General features: G+C 42.1%; 1 long non-coding RNA gene across 2 annotated transcripts in view; it reads left to right on the forward strand.

Annotated features, from left to right (window-relative positions):
- Nucleotides 1-20370, forward strand: part of LOC111181523 (uncharacterized) — a 65008-nt gene that overhangs the window by 18347 nt on the left and 26291 nt on the right. For both annotated transcript variants that reach the window (XR_016387619.1, XR_002646523.3), the window contains exon 3: nucleotides 6139-6287. This is a non-coding gene — a long non-coding RNA (uncharacterized LOC111181523). The remainder of the gene's footprint in view (nucleotides 1-6138; nucleotides 6288-20370) is intronic.

The following is a 20370-nucleotide window of genomic DNA, read 5'->3' on the forward strand; positions in this document are numbered from 1 at the left end:
AAGGATGGGTGAGGGATGGCATAAGGAATAAGATAACCTGATAAATTGTTACCTTCTAATTTTTTCCTCTCACTAACTCAAGTCTGCAAAGAAAAGTCATTTGATTTTTTAGTGATAAATTAGTTGCTGGCTCCTGGTCCCACAGCTTCCTGGCTGGTGGAGAACATGAGCTATCCATGTTGAATATCCTTGTCCCACGTTACACAGCAGCAGGGTATGTGTAGTGGGGGAGAACCAGTTCTTGTCCTCTGTCCCCAAAGGGCCTCTTCAGGACCTGGGTTCCTTTGCAGCATCTGTTCCGGGGTGCCTCGGGGAGTGGGCATCCGGGCCGTGGCAGCCTGTGGTCCTGTTTCCCAAGTGGGGTCACATGCTCTAGGCCTCCAGGATCCAGGCTGTGAGTGGACGTGAGCCAGGCCCACTGGGCCAAGCTCTAAAGAGCTCGGGGTTGAGGACAAACTGGAGTGACATTCAAGTTGTTCACAGCACCATGCTAAACAAGACATCTCTATCCAAAACTAAGTCTGGCTTGTGGCCCCCAGTTGCCAGCTTTTTCTCTGGAGGAAAGATTCAAGCCTTACACAGACTAGTTCCCTCTGTAATTCTTCTAAGGATATATTTAGGGCACAGCCTCATCTCCAGAGGATGCCAAGCATTTCAGCACAGCTCCCTCTAGTTTCAGGCCTCCACAGAGTGCTGTGTGTGCATCTCTCCTGCCTTCCCTTCCACACATTCACATCCTCAAGGGCATCCCCCTAGAACCGCCTAGAGAGGTAAACTGGCCATACACCTTCAGCCCCATGTCCAGATGAAAGAGAAGGACAGACATTCAAATGGGAGAGTCTATTGAAGGAGAAGAATTGTCAGTGACCAGAGAGGGAAGTGGCCTTTGCTTGCTCTGGAGCACACTGAGAGGTGGAGGAGGGAGAGTGAAGACGGTCCACTCTCCTTTCTCCCTATGATGCTGGGATGTCGGCCCTGAGCAGAGAGATTAAGGATTAGATGGGGGAGAGGGGTTGGCATCTTAAATTAAGTGGCCTTAGATGTTTATCACCCTCCAAGTAAAAGTAATCTTGAGATGTCAAGACGTCAGGAATGGAAATTCAATTAAATATGTTTAAAGAAAGAGAAAGAAGGTAAAGTAAAGCATTTCCTGTTTATGTCCTAGGAGGTTCAGCTACTAAATAGATCAACTTCCTCCAGCCCCAGCAGACACTGTCTACCCTGGGGAAAAGCCTTCTCATTTTGTGTTTATTCTAGACGATCTTGGTCTGACCTGAGAACATAGATCTTTGGAAGACAGAGCTAGTCTGACTTAGAGGTTACTGTACTCGCCTGCCCACTGCATCCTTCCCAAAGGGAATGAGGACAGGGCCAGCCCCAGCTCAGACGAGAAGCTGGGAAGAGGGAAAATATAGGAAGCAAAAAATGTGTAGAGATTACTCAAAAAGAAACCTTAGCCCAGACGCACCAGTCAAAAGCAAAAAATACTCAGAGATCAGGGTGAGGGCTGCTCGAGCAAGGAGGCATCCTTGGCTTCCTGAAATCCTTAAGGGGCGGGGATCTGATGGCTCCTTCAGCTCATGCACGCCCTTGGCCTGTGGACCAGCCAGCGAATCTTTCTCTCAGGGGACCTCGGTTTTCCCCACTGTCAAAATAGATACCAAAAGCTGGTTCCAGTGACCTCACCAAGTAGCATGAAATCAAATACAATTTCATGGCCTTACATGAAGGAGGAACTCTGAAAACTGCAGGAAGCCACCCTGAACCCAAAATATCCCCTGTTGTCACCATTGCCAATTACTGAGGCCCTTATGGAGACTGGTTACCTCTGTAATTCTCCGAAGGATGTATTTAGGGCATTCTTGCTTTGTAACTGTCTTTGGGATTTTGCAATACAGTATTCTACTAATTTTAAATATGCATAGTTTCAGCTTACAAACAAGTTGTGTTCCAAAAGTAGATTTGCAGGTTGGTTAGTTGGCTCTCAGAATTCAGTTTCACATGAAAACTGTGCTAAAACAAAATCTATGATTCATGTGCAGTCAAGCTAGTAGAAAACAATACTGTTACAATGCGGTAATGAGGCCAAATGGAAAAAATATTATATTAAAACTGACCAAGTGAATGGTACACTGACTAGCTTAAATCCAGGTACTTTAAAATTCTCCACTAATATGCTTGAATGCTGCTGTTTCCTGTATCCCGAAGCCTTGTGCTGGGCATAAAGCAGACAAGGAGGGGAGGTGGAAAATTGTGATGGAATTCCTAGCAAGTCAGAGCAACCCACACATTTCTCCTCTAGAACTTCCCGGAGCTAGGCTTCCTCCACCGTCTGTGTCCACCGACCACTTCCCGGTGGGGCTCCACCCCACCCTTAACACGCCTCCCCATCTTTCTCTAGCAAAGATGAGGGCCACACACAAGGTGTTACGATTTAGGGGGCAGAGGGGTTGACATTTCTACTTTTAAATTTACTAAGATACTTTAACTGCAAAAAAGGAAAGTAGCAGGTCCTCAGTTGCCAGGTTCTAACCCAGAGGAACAGAGCATTAAATCAAGCATGGAGCGACCATACTGTGTTACTGCACAGGCCACACATTCATGACGCCGGCCCTGAACGTGGCATCCACCTGCTGGACAGCATTGACCCTCCTGGGTCATGTCCCATTTCCTGTCCATATTTCCCAGGTGCCTTCGTTTAGCCTCCCTCCATTGTGTGGACCATGCCAAGGGCTCCTAAGAAAGCCACCTCTGGGTCCTGGCCTCAGAGACGCCCTCTGTCTCCAGGGTCCTACCACTATTTGGCTAAGCAGACAGTCTCTAAACCAGCACACACTTTCCATCTCACACTGTGCCTGCACAAAACTTCCTCTATGACAAACTTTCAAAAATAGGAACACAGCACCCCGGGACAAAGGCAACAGACATGGCTGCAGGGGTCACACTGGGTTCTTCCTGTTTCAGCATCTACTTGTTCACTGGTCTACACTTCAGCATGCTGGCTGCACCCAGGCCTTTCTTTCGGTTTCTAGCCAACATTAAGCCCCATTGTGATGGTTAATGTTATGTGTCAACTTGACTGGGCCACGGGATGCCCAGATATTTGGTCAAACATTATTCTGAGTGTGTCTGTGAGGGTGTTTTTGGATGAGATTCACATTGGAATCAGCAGGCTAAGTGAAGCAGATTGCCCTCCCCAGTATGGGTGGGCATCGTCCAATCAGTCAAAGGCCTGAATAGAACAAAAAGGCTGACCCTCTCAAGACTAAGGGAAAAAAACACACCCTGCCTGATTCCCTTGAGCTGGGACATCGGTCTCCCGCCTTTGGACTCAAACTGAAATGTTGGCTCTTCTTGGGTATGGAAACTGCTTGCTTGGGGACTGGAGCTTCCACCACCAGCTCTCCTGGGTCTCCAGCTATTGACTGCAGACTGTGGGACTTAGCCTCCATAATCTCACGAGCTAATTCCTTATAATAAATTTCTACTATCTGTCTATCTACCTACCTACCTACCTATGTATCAATCTTAAAAAAGCCTTTGTTTTATATGTATTTATATTTTTACATATATATATATATAATCTCCTATTGGTTCTGTTTCTCTGGAGAACTGTAACTAATGCACCCCGTCTATCCAAAAAAAGTGCAGTTAGGATTGAAAGTGCCCATAACGATGAACAGGATGTCAGTGCCCTTCAACCAACGGCCCCCAGGAACACACCTGTGGGTGACCAGCATCACACTGAGGGAGAACATTCACTGTGGGGAACTGTGGAGCATCTCTGTAAGAATAGCAAGAACCTATTATAGAATTTGGGCTTTGGGGGTGATTGGGAAGGATCCAAGAAAGCAATGGATTGCACAAAAAAATAAGGACAGAAAGTGAGACAATTCTATGTTTATCTCAACAAATACCTTCTCTCTGGGGAGGGCTAACTAGAGCAGGGATAAAGCTATGCTTGGTAAAGACGCTGCAGTCACTCATTTCAGCTGACGGGAGTGTTGTTTGGAAGTTTGTGGTGGCACGGTGATTTTGGTTTGCCCTGGCTTGGACAAAGGTACGAAGTGGCCCTGTGTTGTCTCACTTTGTCATGGTCTCAGAGTGGCCTTTTCTGATGTTGGTGTTCTGTGAGATTATTTGTGTCCCGCTACCCCACGTTCTCAGTCACTTCTGCTCCCCCAGTCCTCCCCTCCCTTGCCCCAGCCTGCCCCTCCACCCAGAAGAGAGCTGAAAGCTTATCCAGAGAGGCAGATGGCTGGGTCTCCCTTATGCAGACAGAGGGTCTCTGGGACCTTCTGAGGGGAGTAGCCGCAATACACACAAGCTTCTTTCCTGCTTATTGTGACTCCCTTTCTAAAATCTTTGTACTCTGTGTTATTACCAAAACCCAAGCACTGTGCTGAACACTTTACATATATTCACGAATTCGACCCTTAAAACAGCCCTAGAAGGTAAGTATAGTATTGTTTTCACTTTGATGGTGGGGTAACCCAGGTACCCATAGAGTAAAAAACAATAACAACAACAAAGCAAACCCTGACAACAAAGAACTACACTCCACCCACCACGAAAAAGTCCCTCTTGTGCTTGATCACGTGGCACGATGTGCATCTATGCAGGATGACGTGGTCAAAATCAGAGAACTTCCTTTCCATCTGCACACTATTTCCAGAGTAAAGTATCATTTCGCCCTGGACCAAAACCCTGCACTGCTCCCTACTGCCTAAAGAATGAAGCCCAAGTGCCTTACATCGAGACCCAGGCCAGATTTGAGACCCTGTCTCGACTATGCCGGTGTCCTTAGTTTCCCCTTTCCCCTAAGTGAGCTTCCTGCTATGCCCACAGCCATACATTCACTGCCCCCTGAACATGTCAAATGCATTTCCACGTCCATGCTACTCCCTCCAGCTGGAATATCCCCCGACCTCCATCCAATCTCAGTTCCATCTCCCCTTCCCAACTCAGATCTGTGTTCCTCTGTGCAGTTTTCCTGGCAGGTATCCTGTGCTATTTTATATTCTTATTTATGTTTTTATGTATCACCCTTGTTGTCCCAATAAGACGTATGGTAGATAGTTTGCAAAACAACCACAATAGTTTCTCCCCTGCCTACATGTGTGTCCTTTTGCAGCATGACTTGCCCTGGCCACTTCTACCTTCAAGAGGCAGAGTCTTTGTCTTCACTCTTTTGAGTCTGAGTTTGAATGTAAATATGACTTGTTCTGGCCATTGGAATGTTAGATAATCCTCACCACCATGTGAGGAGCCTGGGCTAGCCAGCAAAGGATTAGAAAACACAAGGAGCAGAGATGGATCTTCCCAGCTGATCAACCAAAGCCAGGCTATCCTAGACCAACCAGCCTGCCAGATGTGTGAATGAGGCCATCCTAAATCATCCAGCCCCAGTTAAGCCATCCTGGACAGAAAAGCATTCAAGCCAACCCAAGGAATTGTGAACAAACAATAGATGTTTGTTTTTACATGCCAGGACATTTTGAGATAGTTTGTTATGCAGCAAAAGCTAACAAATACAACATTATAAACTCCATCAGGTGCTGCGCTATGACCCACCTTACCTGAATTCTTGGAATTCAGCCTTGCACATGACAGTCAGTCTTCAATAAATGTTTGTTTTTGATGATAACAACTTGAATAAAGAATGTTGAGGAATTCCCTAGAAGTCCAGTGGTTAGGACTCCATGCTTTCACTGCCGAGGGCCCAGGTTCAATCCCTGATTGGGGAACTAAGATCCCACAAGCTGCAAGGCATAGCCAAAATAAATAAATAAATAAAGTAAAAAAAAAAAAAGAATATTGAGAGCTGGAGTTTGAAGGAGGCCAGGCCTAGCCTTCAGAGAGGATGGAGATCTGGGGGTGCCTGGGAAAGTTGTTTCATGCTTAAAACCTGGACTGAGCCAACTGGGTGATATCAGAGTTCATGTTCGCCTACCTTAACTCTGTGGAGTTTCTATCATGAAATCCCCTTTTCTCACAGGACAACTTAGCTATGCACTAACTTGGCCATCACATGCTGGATTCAGCTGATGGAGTAGCAGGAAGGGGTTACCTTTGGGAAGAGAGATGCAGCCTCTGGAGGTGAGCTCTCACATTTTATCATTCCTTCCATTTATCTAGTGTTTACTGAACACCCACCATGTGCCTGGTGGTGGGCTGGGGACTAAGGAAATGAACAAGCCTGATCCCACCAGGTCCTCAAGTGGCTCTAGTCTGAAGCGTCAGAACACGTCTGACCATCTCCTGGCTCAAGTTCAACAAGAAGAGTGGTGAGTTAGAGAGCTCCTGTTCTAGGGCTCATTTTTCTGAACAAATTTATAGACAATTTCCCAAGTCTTTAAGTTTATATTTTCTTAACCAAACTGAACTTTTCTTAAGAAAACAAGTAAAAATTAATTGTCCTTAATGGTATAATCATCTAACTCCAGATGTAACGAAACTCTGTGCAGCTGAGTCCTGGGTGCCACATTCTCAACATCAAGACCTCAGACCGTGGTGGAAGAATGAAAGGCAGTGATGCCTGGTGTCCTCCAAAGGTTCTGTGACACCCTGCCTGATGGCCAAGGGCCTGACCGTGGCTCCTCGGATGGGTTATAGTAATCACACACCCAATCATGGATTACTGGGTATTGAGTGCTTATTATTTAAGTGCTAACAGTTTTAAACACTCTATTCTTTTCAATTCTCTTAGCAACCCCGTGAGATAGGAACTACTATGATGTCTTTTTGCAGATGAGAAAACCGAAGCACTGAGAAGTTAAGTAACTCACCCAGGGTCACACAGCTAATACGTAGTGTTTTCGTTTTTATCTTTCGTAAAGCTTGCACCACTTTAGACCTGGCCTGTTAATAGCACTGTTAGGAGACTCTCTGGACTCCTTTCCTTTCCTCCCACTCTAGAACTTCAGTGTCCCTGCAGCCCAGCACTTATTTATAGGTGGTAACTTGCCTTCTGCTGTTTTTGCTCTTAGAGGATTGGAAGTGCTTCTAACACAACACTTTACTTCCAGTTTGGTTTATCTTTGAGCTTTAGCTCAAAACAAATAGGAGAGCCTGACCTGTTCCCTCCAGGCAGCTTCTGAATGAGAGCCTTCCAGAACTGTCAGCCAGCGCTTAGCTGACACCAGCCCAGCTCCAGGCTGCAGGTGACTTGGGGAGGCTCTGGGAGGCTCGCGGGCGCTCCTGTCCCAGCGCTGAGCAACAGGCCTGCAGACAGGGCTGGCTGAGTGAGGGAGTCACTGGGTCCGAGAGGCAGGAAACGACCTCACCTGCCAGGCCAGGACCAGTCTTTTCTACTTTCAGTTATAGACATTTTGTAAAAAGAAGAAGAGAAAACCCTGGAGAGATGGCTCCCTACCTGGATGTGGTCCCCAGCCCCTCCCTTCCTTTCCTGCTCTCTGTCCTGAGCTACTTCCCTCCCTCCCTCTCCTCTCAGCCCAGCCCTTCCTTTCCTCCTCCTCGCCCATCCCCCTTCGCACACAAGATCTCCTCTCCCTTTCCTAAAGTCCAGCCTATAGGAATTTCCTCCTAATTCAGATCCGGTTTTCCGGCGTTACCATGGCAACCCGTGGCTACCAAGGCTTTTCAGCAAAGTCACTTCTCCCCTACATTTTTCATAGAAATCTGCATTCTACATCTTGCTCCTCCCCACTTGCCGTGTTTGAGCAAAACTCTAGCCCCAGGCTCTCCAACATCTTTAAATGTTTTTAAGCAGCCATATCTCTTTTATATCAACTATGTTGATGTATTTTGAATAATTTAAGATATAATGTCATCAACTTAGTTAATTCCGAATACATCAGTACAATTTTCTCCATGGAGCGTACCTGGCTTACTTAGTGAGGGGTGGACAAGTTGCATTTGTATTCATGCAGGGGCGTTGACAGGAGCTGAATTGTGAATACTGAGTAGGGAAGTGGCTCAGGTGGGACTGTTGGTGCCCCACAGGGAAGGTGGGAGCAAACCAGAAACCTTCCCCAAGGAAAATGTCCTGCCCACAAGTGTCAGTGAGAGCTTGTGAAAATAGGCACAAAACACCCAGAACTCAGCATCCTCTCCAAGCCCTGAGCAAAAAATCCTAAATCTGGTGCAAAGATAAGAATGTGCCCTCTGAAATTAGGCAGAATTGAGTGTTATCCTCAATGCTGTTAATGAACTAGCTGTGCTTGGGCAGGTTCCTTACCCTCTCTGAATCTCAGTAGTATATCTTTCAAAGTTATTGGGAGAAATAAATGGGCTAATGCACGTAAAAGGCCCTAAAGTAGTTCTCGGCACACACTCGCTAAAGAGTAACTGCCATATTCCAGTTATTGTCATGAGCAAAGTTCTACGAGGCAGCATCAAGATTCAAGCTGAGCACAAGAAGCAGATACCAAGGTTACCAAATAATCAGGCTGCACAGCTGGTAACCAAACCAGAAGTCATGGTCTCAACGCTCCAAAGTTCATATAAGCAGTAATGAGACACTAAGGCACCAAGTCTCATCAGACACTGTTACAGGAGCAACATCGTAGCGTCATCAGGTGGAAACTGACCCAGCAAAGGAACCGTGCACTGGCTGCTTTCAGTGTCCTCTCCCCTCTCCATGGCCTACTGGAGATGTGCTGGAATGTGTGTTAGGCAAGCCAAGAGCTGGGAGCAGGACAGTGTAGGGAGAGAAAGTCAGGTCCCTACTGGGGCCCAGAAAAGAAAGTTGAGCACACACAGATGGGGACTTGACCTGAGCTAGTTCAGCAGGACCCGTGAGTGTGGGGTTGGTTCCAAGCCTTGAACCTTCAACTTGAAAAATATGTTATGCAGAAGATTCTGAAATTTAGTGCATAACAGGACGGTAGATGAGACATTTCCTGGCATCCACAGCAGCAGGGGCCACATCAGCAGTGCTGTACATACTAAGAGACTATACCTACAAAAGCAACCACTAGCTCAAGACCCCCTTCTAGGATATATAAGAGAAGATCAAGTAAAACTACTGGGGGCCCCTTCTTTGGAAGTTGTTTCCCAGGCAGAGGTAGCAGGGAGCGGGGCAGAGAATTTGGCCCATGTCTGCTCGAAGGTGGTGGGCTGCTGTTTGAGAAAAATCTAAAGGTGAGACATTATAATTAAAGCTTCTCCTGAGGTTGGAGGAAAAAGGGAAGCCAACTGCACTTTTAGAAGCAAAGGAACACAGGTCTCACCACGGGTCAGCCATGAGCTCCCTGAGAGGGAGCCAACTGTATAGTCTTGAACAGGACTCTGCCCAGAGGAGTGAGATGACACAACAGAGGGTCTGTGTGGGGCAGACTTAGGAGCCAGGAAGGAGTCATAAGTAGCCAGCTGGAAGAAGCATAGTCCAGGACAGAAAACTGTGGTTAGAGGGATCCTGGCAAACCCACAGAAGAGATCTATGAGGGGGAAAATTAGCATCTGAACATGAGTCACACACAGAAGGCACCAAACCAGGTGACAGTAGTACAGATCTAGTAAGAACTTTTCTCTTCCGCTTATCTTCCTCTCTCCTTGAGCCAACCACGGAGAAGCTAGAGGCAGGATGGGGCAATAGAGGGCAACAAGATGGGGAGATAAGGAAGAAAAAACTGGTCTCCACACCTACCCTCAGCCACTGCATGTTTCCTAGCCAAGTATGGTCTTAACCAGGAGAGGAGCTTAATCCAGGTGAAGGATACATGTTTTTTTTCTTTTCTCAGCTTTATTGAGGTATAATTGACAAAAATTGTATGCATTTAAGGGGTACAACTTGATGGTTTCATATAAATACACATTGTGAAGTGATCACCACAATCAAGCTAATTAGCATTACCTCACATAGTTACCATTTTGGGGTTTTGTTTTCTTTTCTTTTCTTTTCATCCCCCTACCCTCCATCCCCTCTGGCAATCACCTTTTGTCCTCTGTATCCATGAGTCTATTTCTGTTTTGTTTCGTTTGTTCATTTCTTTTGTTTTTTAGCTTCCAAATATAAGTGAAGGCATACGTCTTTCTTTCTTTGTCTGACTTTCCTCACTTACCATAAGACCCTTTAGATCCATCCATGTTGCCACAAAAGGCAAGATTTCATTCTTTTTTAGGGCTGAAAAGCTATGTTATATTCTATTGTATATCTATTTCGTATCTATCTATCTATCTATCTAATCTTCTTTATCCATTCATTTATCAATGAACACTTAAGTTGCTTCCATATCTTGGCTAGTGCTGCAATGAGCATATGAGTGCATGAATCTTTTAGAATTAGTGTTTTTGTTCTCTTTGAAAAAATACCCAAAAGTGGAATTGCTGGATCATATGGTAGTTCTATTTTTAATTTTGGGGGGAAACTTCATACTGTTTTCCATAGTAGCTACACCAATTTACCCTCCCACCAACAGTGCATGAGGGTCCCATTTTCTCCATATCTCACCATCTGTTGTCATTTGTGGTCTTTTTGATGATGTCCATTCCAATAGATGTGAGGTGATATCTCATTGTAGTTTTGGTTTGCATTTCCCTAATTATTAGTGATGTTGAGCATCTTCTCGTGTGCCTGTTGGCCATCTGTATGTCTTCCCTGGGAAAATGTTTATTCAGGTCCTCTGCCCATTTTTTTTTTTTCCCCATGGGCAAATCTGTTTTATCCAGAGTAACTGAAAAGTACCAGATGCTCTGCTGCACAGAAGGCACGGGACCCAAGTGCAATTCCATTGACACCAAGTTCTAGAACAGGTAAAACACACCTATGGCTGCCATAAAGTCAGCAGGTTTACACCTGGGAGTGGGGGTGGGGGGATGCAGTGGGAGTAGCTGGGAAAGGACACAAGGGGCTTCTGCAATGGGGAAGAACAGAGAAGGGGCTGAGAATGTTCTAGGTCTTGATCTGGACTCAGGTGCTGTGGAGGTGCACATGTGTAAAATTTCATGGACTGACACTGCTGTGCACACTCAGCGTGTGTATGTGCAACTCCAGTTTTTTGTTGTTTCTTTTAAGGGAAACAATTGGATCTGGGAAGGTTGGCATCTTTTAAGCTAGGGAATGGTGGAGAATTCTCTCTTCTTGTCTGATAAAGTTGAGGAAGAAAACTGAAAGTCTTCTAGAGGTGATGTCTGGAGAGATGGGTGACTGAAATATAAGGGGCATTTCCTTGCCAGCAGGAGAATAAAAAGCTGCCATCTTCCACCATCCGAGTCCCAAAGCTCGGAGACATTTCCAAAGATTGTTTAATTGATTTTTCTCCTATTTATATGCAGATCATAGTGTCTGGGGCCCAGGAATTCAGACACATGGCTTTGGGTCCACTCAGCCCCGTGAAGAATCCTGTCTGAAACTCGCATAAAGTCAGACACACACGTCTTCAGAAACACGCTGTTTCCTTTTTGTCTGGGGCTCCAGGGAGCGGGTGCAATGAGCAGGGCCTCAGACACACTCCTATCTGCGAAGTCCCGGGGATCCTATCCCTCTGTTCTGCTGCACTGCAATCCAGCTGGTGTTCACAGTGTGTTCCCCAAAAGGGCCAAACCCTGTCACCACCACCGCCTTCCTGAGCTGCTCCATGGCGGGTTCAGACTGCACCTCTGACCCACTCCTGTCTGGACTCCTCTGCCCATTTTCTAAGCGAGTTATTTGTTTTTGATGTTGGGCTGCATGAGTTCTCAGTATATTCTGGATAATAGCTCCTTATCAGATATATCATTTGCAAATATCTTCTCCCATTCAGGAAGCAACATTTTCATTTTGCTGATAGTTTCCTTCCCTGTGCAAAAGCCTTTTAGTCTGATGTAGTCCCACTGGTGTATTTTTGTTTTTGTTTCCCTTGCCTGAGGAGACATATCCAACAAGATATTGCTAAGACCGATGTTAAAGAGTGTTCTGCCTATGTTTTCTTCTAAGAGTTTTATGGTTTCAAGTCTTACATTTAGCCTTTAATCCATTTTGAGTTTCTTTTTGTATATAGAGTGAGAAAGTAGTCCAACTTGGTTCTTTTGCCTGCAGCTGTTCAGCTTTCCCAGCACCAATTATTGAAGAGATTGTCTTTCCCCATCAATTATTCTTGCCTCCTTCATCATAGATTAATTGCCCATGTAAGTGTAGGTTCATTTCTGGGCTCTCTATTCTGTTGCATTGATCTCTGTGTCTGCTTTTGCCAGTACCATATTGTTTTTATGACTGTAGCTTTGTAGTATAATTTCAAATCAGGGAGCATCATACCTCCATCTTTGTTCTTCTTTCTCAAGGTATTTGAGCTAGTTGGGCTCGTTCGTGTTTCTATACAGTTTTAGAATTATTTGTTCTAGTTCTGTGAAAAAAATGCCAGTGGTATTTTGATAGGGATTGCATTGAATCTGTAGATTGCTTTGGGTAATATGGTCATTTTAACAATATTAATTCTTCTAATCCATGAGCATGGTATATATTTCCATTTCTGTCATCTTCAACTTCTTTCATCAACATCTTATAGTTTTCCAAGTACAGATATTTTACCTCCTTGGTTATATTTATTCCTAGGTATTTTATTCTTTTTGATAAAATTGTAAATGGGATTTTCTTAATTTGTCCTTCTGATAGTGTTCATTGCTATTGTATAGAGACACAAAAAATTTCTGTATATTAATATTGTATCCTGCAACTTTATTGAATTTATAGTTTTTTGGTACTGTCTTTCAGTTTTTCCATACATAGTATCATGTCATCTACAAACACTGAAAGTTTTACTTCTTCCTTTCCAATCTGGATTCCTTTATTTCTTTTTCTTGTCTCATTGCTGTGGCTAGGACTTCCAATATTGTGTTGAATAAAAGTGGCAAGAGTTGGCATCCTTATCGTGCCCCTGATTTTTTTTTTTAACATCTTTATTGGAGTATAATTGCTTTAAAATGCTGTGTTAGTTTCTACTTTACAACAAAGTAAATCAACTATATGTATACATATATCCCCATATCCCTACCTCTTATGCCTCCCTTCCATCCTCCCTATCCCACCCCTCTAAGTGGTCACAAAGCACTGAGCTGATCTCCCTGTGTAATGCAGCTGCTTCCCACTGGTTGTCTATTTTACATTTGGTAGAGTATATATGTCAGTGGTACTCTCTCCTTCACAACTTACCCTTCCCCCTTCCTGTGTCCTCAAGTCCATTCTCTATGTCTGCGTCTTTATTCCTGTCCGGCCCCTAGGTTCTTCAGAACCGTTTTTTTTTTTAGATTCCATATATATGTGTTAGCACACGGTATCTGTTTTTCTCCTTCTGACTTACTTCACTCTGTATGACAGATTCTAAGTCCATCCACCTCACTACAAATAACTCAATTTCATTTCTTTTTATGGATGAGTAATATTCCATTGTATATATGTGCCACATCTTCTTTATCCATTCATCTCTCGATGGACACTTAGGTTGCTTCCATGTCCTGGCTATTGTAAATAGTGCTGCAATGAACATTGTGATACATGACTCTTTTTGAATTATGGTTTTCTCTGGGTATATGCCCAGTAGTGGGATTGCTGGGTCATTTGGTAGTTATATTTTTAGTTTTTTAAGGAGCCTCCATACTGTTCTCCATAGTGGCTCTATCAATTTACATTCCCACCAACAGTGCAAGAGGATTCCCTTTTCTCCACACCCTCTCCAGCATTTATTGTTTGTAGATTTTTTGATGCTGGCCACTCTGACCAGTGTGTGGTGATACCTCATTGTGGTTTTGATTTGCATTTCTCTAATGGTTAGTGATGTTGAGCATCCTTTAATGGGTTTGTTGGATATCTGAACATTTTCTTTGGAGAAATGTCTATTAAGGACTTCTGCCCATTCTTGGATTGGGTTGTTTTTTTTTTTGATATTGAGCTGCATGAGCTGCTTGTATATTTTGGAGATTAGTGCTTTGTCCATTGCTTCGTTTGCAAATATTTTCTCTCATTCTGAGGGTTTTCTTTTCATCTTCTTTATGTTTTCCTTTGCTGTGCAAAACTTTTAACTTTCATTAGGTCCCATTTGTTTATTTTTGTTTTTATTTCCATTTCTCTAGGAGGTGGGTCAAAAAGGATCTTGCTGTGATTTATGTCATAGAGTGTTCTGCCTATGACTTCCTCTAAGAGTTTTATAGTGTCTGGCCTTATATTTAGGTCTTGAATCCATTTTGAGTTTATTTTTGTGTATGGTGGTAGGAAGTGTTCTGATTTCATTCTTTTACATGTAGCTGTCCAGTTTTCCCAGCACCACTTATTGAACAAGCTGCCTTTTCTCCATTTTATATTCTTTCCTCCTTTATCAAAGATAAGGTGACCATATGTGCATGGGTTTATCTTTGGGCTTTCTAACCTGTTCCATTGATCTATATTTCTGTTTTTGTGCCAGTACCATACTGTCTTGATTATTGTAGCTTTGCACTATAGTCTGAAGTCAGGGAGCCTGATTCGTCTAGCTCCGTTTTTCTTTCTCAAGATTGCTTTGGCTATTTGGAATCTTTTGTGTTTCCATACAAATTGTGAAATTTTTTGTTCTGGTTCTGTAAAAAGTTCCATTGGTAGTTTGATAGGGTTTGCATTGAATCTGTAGATGGCTTCAGATAGTATAGTCATTTTCACAATGTTGATTCTTCCAATCCAAAAACATGGTATATCTCTCCATCTGTTTGCATCGTCTTTAATTCCTTTCATCAATGTCTTGTAGTTTTCTGCATACAAGTCTTTTGTCTACTTAAGTAGGTTTATTCCTAGGTATTTTATTCTTTTTGTTGCAGTGGTAAATGGGAGTCTTTCCTTAATTTCTCTTTCAGATTTTTCATCATTAGTGTATAGGAATGCAAGAGATTTCTGTGCATTAACTTTGTATCCTGCTACTCTACCAAATTCATTGATTAGCTCTAGTAGTTTTCTGGTAGCATCTTTAGGATTCTCTATGTATAGTATCATGTCATCTGCAAACAGTGACAGTTTTACTTCTTCTTTTCCCACTTGGATTCCTTTTATTTCCTTTTCTTCTCTGATTGCTTCCAAAATTATGTTGAATAATAATGCTGAGAGTGGGCAACCTTGTCTTGTTCCTGATCTTAAAGGAAATGGTTTCAGTTTTTCACCATTGAGGATGATGTTGGCTGTGGGTTTGTCATATATGGCCTTTATTATGTTGAGGTAGGTTCCCTCTATGCCTACTTTCTGGAGAGTTGTTTTTTTTATCATAAATGTGTGTTGAATTTTGTCAAAAGATTTTTCTGAACCTATTGAGATTATCATATGGTTTTTATCCTTCAATTTGTTAATATGGTGTATCACATTGATTGATTTGCGCATACTGAAGAATCCTTGCATGCCTGGGATAAACCCCACTTGATCATGGTGTATGATCCTTTTAATGTGCTGTTGGATTCTGTTTGCTAGTATTTTGTTGAGGATTTTTGCATCTATGTTTATAAGTGATATTGGCCTGTAATTTTCCTTTTTGTGTGACATCTTTGTCTGGTTTTAGCATCAGGGTGATGGTGGTCTCGTACAATGAGTTTGAGAGTGTTCCTCCCTCTGCTATATTTTGGAAGAGTTTGAGAAGGATAGGTGTTAACTCTTCTCTAAATGTTTGATAAAATTCGCCTGTGAAGCCATCTGGTCCTCGGCTTTTGTTTGTTGGAAGATTTTTAATCACAGTTTCAATATCAGTGCGTGGGATTGGTCTGTTTATATTTTCTGTTTCTTCCTGGTTCAATCTCAGAAGTTTGTGCTTTTCTAAGAATTTGTCCATTTCTTCAAGGATGTCCATTTTATTGATATATAGTTGCTTGTAGTAACCTTTCATGATCCTTTGTATTTCTACAGGGTCAGTTGTTACTCCTCCTTTTTCATTTCTAATTCTGTGCTTTGAGTCTTCTCCCTTTTTTTCTTGTTGAGTCTGGCTAATGGTTTATCAATTTTGTTTATCTTCTCAAAGAACCAGCTTTTAGTTTTATTGATCTTTGCTACTGTTTCCTTCATTTCTTTTTCATTTATTTCCAATCTGATCTTTATGATTTCTTTCCTTTGGCTGACTTTGGAGGGTTTTTTGTTCTTCTATCTCTAATTGTTTTAGGTGTAAGGTTAGGTTGTTTATTTGAGATGTTTCTTGTTTCTTGATGTAGGATTGTATTGCTATAAACTTCCCTCTTAGGACTGCTTTTGCTGCATCCCATAGCTTTTGGATTGTCATGTTTTCATTGTCTTTTGTTTCTAGGTATTTTTTGATTTCCTCGTTGATTTCTTCAGTGCTCTCTTGGTTATTTAGTAGTGTATTGTTTAGCCTCTAATATATTTGTATTTTTTACAGATTGTTCCTGTAATTGATATCTAGTCTCATAGCATTGTGGTCAGAAAAAGTACTTGATACAATTTCAATTGTCTTAAATTTACCAAGGCTTGCTTTGTGACCCATGATATGAACTATCCTGGAGAATGTTCCATGAGCATTTCTATGAGCACAGTGTTCCATGAGCACAGTGTATTCTGTTGTTTTTGGATGGAATGTCCTATAAATATCTATTAAGTCCATCTTGTCTGATGTGTCATTTAAAGCTTCTGTTTCCTTATTTATTTTCATTGTGGATGATCTGTCCATTGGTGAAAGGGGGAGTTAAAGTCCCCTACTATTACTGTGTTACTGTTGATTTACCCTTTTATGGCTGTTAGCACTTGCCTTATGTATTGAGGTGCTCCTTTGTTGGGTGCATAAATATTTACAATTGTTACATCTTCTTCTTGGATTGATCCCTTGATCATTGTGTAGTGTTCTTCTTAGTCTCTTGTAATAGTCTTTATTTTAAAGTCTATTTTGTCTGATATGAGAATTGCTACTCTAGCTTTCTTTTGATGTCCATTTGCATGGAATATCTTTTTCCATCCCCTCATTTTCAGTCTGTGTGTGACCCTAGGTCTGAAGTGGGTCTCTTGTAGACAGCATATATATGGGTCTTGTTTTTATATCCATTCAGCCAGTCTGTGTCTTTTGGTTGGAGCATTTAATCCATTTATATTTAAGGTAATTATCGATATGTATGTCCTTATTACCATTTTCTTAATTGTTTTGGGTTTGTTTTTGTGGGTCTCTTCCTTCTCTTGTGTTTCCTGCCCAGAGAAGTTCCTTTAGCATTTGGTATACAGCTGATTTGGTGGTGCTGAATTCTCTTAACTTTTGCTTTTCTGTAAAGGTTTCAATTTCTCTGTCAAATCTGAATGAGATCCTGGCTGGGGAGAGTAATCTTGGTTGTAGGTGTTTCCCTTTCATCACTTTAAATATGTCCTGCCACTCCCTTCTGGCTTGCAGAGTTTCTGCTGAAAGATCAGCTGTTAACATTATGGGATTCCTTTGTATGCTATCTGTTGCTTTTCCCTTGCTGCTTTTAATATTTTTTCTTTGTATTTAATTTTTGATAGTTTGATTAATATGTGTCTTGGCGTGTTTCTCCTTGGATTTATCCTGTATGGGATTCTCTGTGCTTCCTGGACTTGATTGGCTCTTTCCTTTCCCATGTTAGGGAAGTTTTCAGCTATAATCTCTTCAAATATTTTCTCAGTCCCTTTCTTTTTCTCTTCTTCTTCTGGGACCCCTATAATTCGAATGTTGTTGCGTTTAATTTTTTCCCAGTGGTCTCTGAGACTGTCCTCAGTTCTTTCCATTCTTTTTTCTTTATTCTGCTCTGCAGTAGTTATTTCCACTGTTTTATCTTCCAGGTCACTTATCCATTCTTCTGCCTCAGTTATTCTTCTATTGATTCCTTCTAGAGAATTTTTAACTTCATTTATTGTGTTGTTCATCAGTGTCTGTTTGCTCTTTAATTCTTTAGCTCCTTGTTAAATGTTTCTTGTATTTTCTCCATTCTATTTCCAAGATTTTGGATCAGTTTTACTATCAATATTCTGAATTCTTTTTCAGGTAGACTGCCTGTTTCCTCTTCATTTGTTTGGTCTGGTGGGTTTTTACCTTGGTCCTTCATCTGTTGCATATTTCTCTGTCTTCTCATTTTATTGAACTTACTGTGCTTGGGGTCTCCTTTTCACAGCCTGCAGGTTTCTAGTTCCTGTTCTTTTTGGTGTCTGCCCTCAGTAGGTGAGGTTGGTTCAGTGGCTTGTATAGTCTTCCAGGTGGAGGGGACTGATGCCTGTGTTCTGGTGGGTGGGACTGGATCTTGACTTTCTGCTGGGCAGGGCCACATCTGGCGGTGGGTATTGAGGTGTCTGTGAACTTAGTATGATTTTAGGCAGCCTATCTGCTAATGGATGGGGTTGTGCTCCTGTCTTGCTAGTTGTTTGGCATGGGGTGTCCAGCAATGGAGCTTGCTGGACGTTGCGTGGAGCTCGGTCTTAGTGTTGCGACAGAAATCTCTTGGAGAGTTCTCACCAATTGATATTACGTGGGGCCAGGAGGTCTCTGGTGGTCCAATATCCTGGACTTGGCTCTCCCATCTCAGTGGCTCAGGCCTGACACCCAGCCAGAGCACCAAGAACCTGTCAGCCACAAGGCTCTGAAGAAAAGGAAGAAAAAAATATTAAAAATAATAAAATAAAAAGAAAAGAAGAGAGCAACCAAACGAATAAACAAATCCAGCAATGATAACAAGGACTAAAAACTAGACTAAGATAAACATAAAAATCAGAAACAAATTGGTCGGGGCCCTGAACCCAGATGGCGGAGTAGAAGGCCGTGCTCTCACTCATTCTTGTGAGAACACCGGAATCACAACCAGCTGCTGGACAATCATCGAAAGGAAGACACTGGAACTCACCGAAAAAGATACCCCACATCCAAAGACAAAGGAGAAGCCACAATGAGACAGTAGGATGGGTGCAATCACAGTAAAATCAAATCCCATAACTCCTGGCTGGCTGACTCACAGACTGGAGAATAATTATACCAGAGAACTCCACCCACTGGAGTGAAGGTTCTGAGCCCCACGTCAGGCTTCCTAACCTCCCTTCATCCTCCTTCCATTTACTTTTCCCAAGGGTGGAGCTATCCTAAAGCTAACCCATCTAGTTTTCTGTTTATTCCTTGCACATTTAAAATTCTTCTTAATTCAGGACTTTGGCACATGATGTTCTCCCTGCCTGGATCATTCACAAGTCCACCTCCAGACTCATCTACTCTTCACATACCTGCTTCTCTTAATCTCCTCTTAAAAGTCACCTCCTCCGGTGGGCTTCCCTTGACATCTCCAGATAAAGGGGCCCTCCCCCACCCTCACTCTGTCACCTCAGCCTATTCATTCCCTTCTTAGAATTTATCATGAGTCAAATTCATCTGATTTATCTATTCTGTTTATTTGTTTATTTTCTCTCTCAAAGGTAAGTTCACGCTAAAATATTAAGGGGAAAAAAAGACCAATAACCTTGTAGAAAAGATTGGCCTGAGATATGAAGGCAGTTCGCAGAAAGAAAAATGCTTTTCAGTGCTTAACATCTTTAAATATTTGAAAAGATGTTCAGTCTTACATAACAGAATTACCAATTAAAAACATGATAACTTTTCTCCCTGTCAGATTTCTTTCTGTCAAAAAATCCAAATAATGGAAAAGTTATTCTGTTGATGAAGCAATGAAAGAACTTACACATTCATACATTGCTGGCTGGAATGGAAAGAAAGGTATAACCCCATGCAAGGGGTTGGGAGTTTGGAATATCTAGCAAAAGTACATATACAATTACCTATTGAGACAGCAATCTCTCTTCTAAGAATCTTTCACACAGATATAGTGACAAAAATATGAAATATCACATGCATAAAGCTATTAACTATGGCTCTGTTTGTAATAAATAAAACAGCCCAATTTTCTATCAAGTGAACTAGAATGAATAAAATATTGTACATCCATGCAGTGAAACACTGTGGAGCTATAAAAAGGAATGAGGAGGATCTTTATAAAATGTTCTAGAGTGATCACCAGGATATATTGTTAAGTGAACAAAACAGTGTTTGTGTATGTGTGTGCATGTTCCAAAGTCAAAACCATAAGACAAGACACCTTCAATCAAGTCTAATTTCCATCCCTCTCTCTCTATGACTCTAAAATTAAAAAACCAAAATAGAACAAGTAAATCTAACTATATATCTGACTGATGGTTTAACCATATAATCTAACAGGTAATACTGTAACTTCAAAACATAGATAATCAACAAGGACTTGCTGTATAGTACAGGGAACTCTAATCTATATTCTGTAATAACCTGTATGGGAAAAGAATCTGAAAAAGAATGGATATATGTATACATATAACTTTGCTGTACATCTGAAATTAACACAACATTGTAAATCAACTATACGCCAATATAAAAATCAAATTAAATGGAAAAAATAAAAATAAAACTGTCCCAAGCCTTAAAAACAAACATACCAAAAACCTCACAGTAGTTTGTATCTGCCTGGTGAGGTAGA

Source organism: Delphinapterus leucas, chromosome 14, assembly GCF_059928025.1.
Source record: "Delphinapterus leucas isolate spDelLeu-1000000601 "Yukka" chromosome 14, BTC_Dleu_Yukka2, whole genome shotgun sequence".
NCBI lineage: Eukaryota > Metazoa > Chordata > Mammalia > Artiodactyla > Monodontidae > Delphinapterus > Delphinapterus leucas.